This window comes from Muntiacus reevesi, chromosome X (genome assembly GCF_963930625.1).
Source record: "Muntiacus reevesi chromosome X, mMunRee1.1, whole genome shotgun sequence".
NCBI lineage: Eukaryota > Metazoa > Chordata > Mammalia > Artiodactyla > Cervidae > Muntiacus > Muntiacus reevesi.
Window position 1 is genome coordinate 36,755,504 of NC_089271.1, and position 6,283 is coordinate 36,761,786.

Below are 6,283 nucleotides of genomic sequence, written 5' to 3' on the forward strand. Positions count from 1 at the left end.
TAAGACTTGTTAATATAAGAGTAACTCAGGGGTGGGGACCAAGGTTCTGGGTCTTAACTATACCCAGGAAGTATAGTGTAGGGTTAAATTTGAATCCCAGTTTTGCTCCTGACCAGGTGCGAAACTAAGAAAATTTAGCTTCTCTGTTCCTGGGTCCTCATCAATAAAATGGGAGTAATAATTGTTTGCGCTCAGGAGTGGGGGGTGTTTGATTTAAAGGATTAACAGATGTAAAATACTTACAAAACAGTGCCTGACCTATAGTAATTGCTCTGTAAGTGTGGGAGGTGGTGCTGGAGGCCAGTCATATATAGATAAAAGGTGGGAGTGAGTTATTATTAATAGAACTGAGTCACCAGGTGAGGATCAGGTGTAGTAAAGATGGAAACAGAGCCATGGGGCAGACACTTAAACCTGGCTGAGTCCCTCATCATTGAGATCACAAATGGCCCTGTCATCATTGTCATTATAAATGGCTGTCCGTTTGTGTGAATAGATGTGCATAAAGAGATATAAACATTCTGAGTAACTACTTGGGGATAATGGTATTTCAGGCACATTTTTAATGTTGTTCAAGAGAAAAGAATGCTATGTAGTTGGTCCTTATAGAGTCATGAAATATGTTGATATGTCATGGAATCAAAATATCAGTATCCAATTTGCATTCCTTTTACTTCTTTTTCTTCTCTAATTGCCATGACTAGGACTTCCAAAACTATGTTGAACAACAGTGGCAAGAGTGGACATCCATGTCTTAATCTTAGAGGAAGTGTTTTCAGGTTTTCATCATCGAAACTGATGGGAATATAAATTCATATAGCCACTATGGATTGCAGTAGGAAGGTTCCTTAAAAAACTAAAAATAGAACTACTTTATGACTCAGTAATCCGACTACTGGGCTTATATCCTGAGAAAACCATAATTCAAAAAAAATACATGCATCCCAATGTTCGTTGCAGCACTGTTTACAATAGGCAGGGCATGGAAGAAACCTAAATGTCCATCGACAGATGAATGGATAAAGAAGATATGGTAGATATAGTCAGTGGAATATTAACCATATAAAGGAACAAAACTGAGTTGTTTGTAGAGATGTAAATGGATGTAGAGTCTGTCATACAGAGAGAAGTATTAATAAGTCAGAAAGAGAAAAGTATCATATATTGACACGTGAAATCTAGCAAAATGGTACACAATGGTGCTCGCTTCAGCAGCACATATACTAAAATTGGAACGATACAGAGAAGATTAGCATGGCCCCTGCACAAGGATGACATGCAAATTCGTGAAGCGTTCCATATTAAAAAAAAAATGGTACACAATGAACCTATTTATAGAACAGGAATAGAGATGGAGACATAAAGAATGGACATGTGGACATAGTGGAGAAAGGGGAGGGTGGGATGGATTGAAGAGATAAGAACTAAGTTATATAAACTACCCTGTGTAAAATAGCTAGCTAGTGGAAAGCTGCCGTATTGCACAGGGAGCTTTGCTTGGTGCTCTGTGGTGACCTAGAGGGGTGGGAGGGAGGCCTAAGAGTTAGAAGATAATATGTATACAAAGAGCTGATTCACTTGGTTGTGCAGGAGAAACTAACACAATGTTGTAAAGCAATTATTCTCCAATAAAAAACATACACACACACACACACACACCAGTATCCAAATGTTAAGAAACCAAACTTATCCTCTGCACTCTAGAAATCTCTCTCCTCTGCCTCCTCCTTTTGGCCTCACTGCAAGGCATGTGGAATCTTTAGTTCCTGTGGTTTAGTCACTAAGGCGTGTCTGACTCTTTCAAACCCCATGGACTGTACCCCACCAGGCTCCTCTGTCCATGGCATTTTCCAGGCAAGCATACTGGAGTGTGTTGCCATTTCCTTCTCCAGGTGATCTTTTGGACCCAGGAATCTAACCCGGGTCTCCTGCATTGCAGGCAGATTCTTTACCCACTTAGCTACAAGGGAAGCCCAGGGGTCAAACCCTCACCCCCTGCAGTGGAAGCTGTTCAATCTTAACCATAGGACTGTGAGGGAAGTCCCTAGGAATCTTTTTCTTTAACAGGTATACGCTTCTAGCATTTCAGAGTGCAAGGGACCTTAGAAATTTCTGTCAATTTATAGGATCATTGGCCAGAGTATGTATTTTTACTAACACACAGTATTCACTTTGGGTGAGGTTTTTTTTTTATGTTAAGAAAGGATAAATGACTATTCCAGGGATGCTTTAGATTGTTTAGCTCCCTTTACTCTTCACAATAACCCAATGGGATAGACTTCATCATCTTCATTCTATTTACATAAGAATAAGCTCAGGAGGTTGTCCATAATTAATGAATAATTGAGCCAGGCTGCAGATCCCAGTAGTCTAGAATCAAGAGTCCATATTCTCAGCCATTGAGTCCTATCATCCTAGCCTCTCTGTACTCTCATGTCTTACTCAAGAGAACAGGCTGTGGTGACTTGGGCAGCTGTTAGATGTTGCTGTTTCAGTTTTCCTTGATGAGTGGTCTTAAATGTTTACTAGTTTCTCAGAATATATAAAAATAAGATTTATACTAGGTATTCCAGTATCTGTTCAAGAAGCATCTGATTTTTTTCACCCATGATTCTGTATATGAGCATCACAGTTCTCCAAAAGTGATGCCCTGTTTCCTAGACAGCATATTATACTGTGCATTTGGCAGGTACTTTGCACGGTGCTTCATTGTTGCCCTTGCCATGGGGATGCTCTCTTGTGTGTGTTAGTTTCCATCTTTGTGGTCTGTTAGTTTGCATCTTTGTTTTTGCCAACAGAAGTTTAAGCTCAGTTTTTAGAGTTGCCACTTTTTGTTTCCTTGTTTAATAACTTCTTGTCCATTTAATTGTTCTCTCACCTAATTAAAAATTATTTTCTGGAAGCCTTATCAGCTACAAAAATAATTTGTTAGACTTCTACTTCATTTTCTGCTTCACTGAATAAAAATATTAAAATCTGACTTACCTTCTCTGAGCCCCTTAATAACCTTATTCATTTCTAAGTAGGCACAGTACCATTTGTAACTCTTGTTAACGTTTAATTTAGCAATTTCCAGTCCTTGTAACAGTTGACTTATCCAGGCTAATTTGATTTAATCTTTCTAACCGAATGCCAGGAAACACTCTGTTTCTACATTATGAACACATCCAGTTCATTTAAGGATTTCTGGTTCATATAAATAGATTTTGGTGACATTTTCGTTTTTGGTGTTGTGCAGTCAGAAAATATTTCCAAGAGTCAGGACTTGAAGGGAAATTAAGATAATGAAAAACAAAAACCAACTCTAAGATATATTTCATTAGCAAGCAAAATCCTTAAAACCAAACAATATAATGTAAAAAAATCACTTAACATTGTTGTGTAACATAAGAATAAAAGTGGTAAAAGTGTGAGTTGCTCAGTCGTGTCCAACTCTTTATGACCCCTTGGACTGTAGCCCATCAGTCTCCTCTGTACATGGAATTCTCCAGGCAGGAAAACTGGAGTGGGTAGCCATTCCTTTCTCCAGGGGATCTTCCTGACCCAGGAATTGAACCTTGGTCTCCTGCATTGCAGGCAGATTCTTTACCATCTGAGCTACCAGGGAAGCAGAAATTATAGTTGAGATAGGGTGTGGGAAGGTTTCGTATGTGTAGGGAAATCATATTTGGAATCTAGCCATCAAATAATGATGTTCCAAGGTTCAAAAATAGACTTTAAATATACTTTTATCTAGATTGCAAAAACTAAGTTCAGCAACAGCCCACTTGGTAAACATAGACCAAGAGATCATATGAAATATATTTCTTTAATTCAAATATCAGAATATAGACAAATCCATTGATATATCCTCCCAAGACCTGTGTATAGAGATCAATAGATTTTAGTCTCCTAGTGTGAAACTGGGCTTCTCTGGTGGCTCAGAGGGTAAAGCATCTGCCTGCAATGTGGGAGACCCGGGTTTGATTCCTGAGTCAGGAAGATCCCTGGAGAAGGAAATGGCAACCCACTCCAGTATACTGGCCTGGAAAATCCCATGGATGGAGGAGCCTCATAGACTACAGTCCATAGGGTCACAAAAAGTCAGAACATTAGCATATGATTTAAAATTTTGAACTTAATTTCATTTAAACCAAATGATACAATATCAAAGAGGGATTTTCTAAGTAGTAAGGGCCTATTTTAGAATGGGAAAGACTAGAGATCTCTTCAAGAAAATTAGAGATACCAAGGGCACTTTTCATGCAAAGATGGACACAATAAAGGACAGAAGCTATAGGGACCTAACAGAAGCAGAACATATTAAGAAGAGGTGGCAAGAATACATAGAAGAACTATACAAAAAATATCTTCATGACCCAGATGATCATGATGGTATCACTCACCTAGAGCCAGACATCCTGGAATGTGAAGGCAAGTGGGTCTTAGGAAACATCACTATGAACAAAGCTAGTGGAGGTGATGAAATTCCAGTTGAGCTATTTCAAATCCTAAAAGATAATGTCATGAAAGTGCTGCACTCAGTATGCCAGCAAATCTGGAAAACTCAATAATGGCCACAGGACTGGAAAAGGTCAGTTTTTATTCCAATCTCAAAGAACAGCAATGCCCGAATATTCAAACTATCGCACAATTGCAGTCATCTCACACACTGGCAAAGTAATGTTCAAAATTCTCCAGGCTTCAATAGTACGTTAACTGTGAACTTCCAGATGTTCAAGCAGGATTTAGAAAAGGCAGAGGAACCAGATCAAATGGAAACTAACACAACATTGTAAATCAACTATATGTCAATACAAATTAATTAAAAAAATAATAAATTTAGGCACAGGCATCACTCAGCCGAGATGGATTCCACTGAGGAGGATCCTGGGAAGTTGGTAGGACCTCTGGACTGGAGTCTCCCATCCCTTTTTGACCTCTCCAGAATCCTGGTTGCTGATAGCTTGTGAGTTCCTTGATCCTTACCGGGACCTCCTGTTGTGAGATGACTCCTGCAAGTGTTTTCTCTTCTCTGCGTCCTGGCAAGGGTGGGTGGTCAGTGGTTCATTTAACAGTTTGTCTTTTGCTTCTCTCCAGTAAGGTCCTTCACAGAGTAAATGCATAAAATTGTAAAAGTCAATGTTTTAAATAATTTATATTCACACACAAAAAATAATAAATTTAATGATATGATATCAAGGATAAGTTTTTTAAAGTAGCAAGTACCTGATACAAAACAGGCAGTTTTCCCCAACTTTCCACAAATATGGTGTATTCTGTTATGTCTGTGCCTGTATAATTTTCAAGTTGCACATTTTGGGTAGAACTGGAAGTGTATTAAGACACACTTTGTGAGAATGAATCACTGTCCTCTAATTGAGAGACCAGCTCAGGAAAAATAATTCCAGGGAGTTCGTTCAGTAACATGGGAAAAAAAAAAAAAAACTCTGGAATGTTCTCTTTGAAGTAGTCATGGTACAGAAGGAAGTGTTTAACCTCCTTCCAACCATTCACAGTTGTCTTCTAATTTTGTTGTTACTATGTTTGAGCTCTAAACCCAGCAAGGTTATTTCTAACACACAACAAAATCAAACAGCTGTTGATTTTCTTTCAAGTGAACTCCTGTTTATCTCATTGTTCTTGTAATAGCTATATGTTTAGCTTTATGCTTAAGCACAGTAGGATATAACTATGTGTTAGCAGCATTCAGATCTACAGAGTAGGTTCCTGAACATTGAAGATAAAATCCACTGGTAATGTTTGTTTGACTCTCTTGGGGCTTCCCTGGTAGCTCAGATGGTAAAGAATATGCCTGCAATGCAGGAGACCCAGGTTCGATCCCTGGGTTGGGAAAATCCCCTGAGGCAGCCCACTTCCGTATTCTTGCCTGGAGAATCCCCATGGACAGAGGAACCTGGGAGGCTATAGTCCAAGGGGTCGCAAAGAGTTGGACATGGCTGAGCGACTAAGCACAGTACACACACACACATTGGGCTAACTATTGAACCTGGATCAGCAAATATAAAATGTGGGTGCGATACTGCCACCAATAATAATAGTAACTATTCATCTTCTCTCTGGATTTCCTATGAACTAAGCCCTATTCATATGCTTTCCATGTAACCAAGATCATGTCTTCATTCAACCATATCTTCAAGATCCCAAGTCTAACAAATTTCAGAGCTTGGATTTGAACCAGAGTCCCTGTTCTATGCAAGTTACCCTGGTCAAGTTAAGTAACTTCTAAAGGCATTTCCCTAGTATTTTTTTTTTTTCTGTGCTGACTCAAATTTTTACCTTT

General features: G+C 38.9%; 1 non-coding gene across 1 annotated transcript; it reads left to right on the plus strand.

The window, feature by feature from the left end:
- Nucleotides 1-1,199: 1,199 nt before the first annotated feature.
- On the plus strand, nucleotides 1,200-1,306 carry LOC136154855 (U6 spliceosomal RNA). Its single transcript, XR_010660562.1, has one exon. It is a non-coding gene; the product is annotated as a U6 spliceosomal RNA (small nuclear RNA).
- The last annotated feature ends 4,977 nt before the right edge of the window (nucleotides 1,307-6,283 follow it).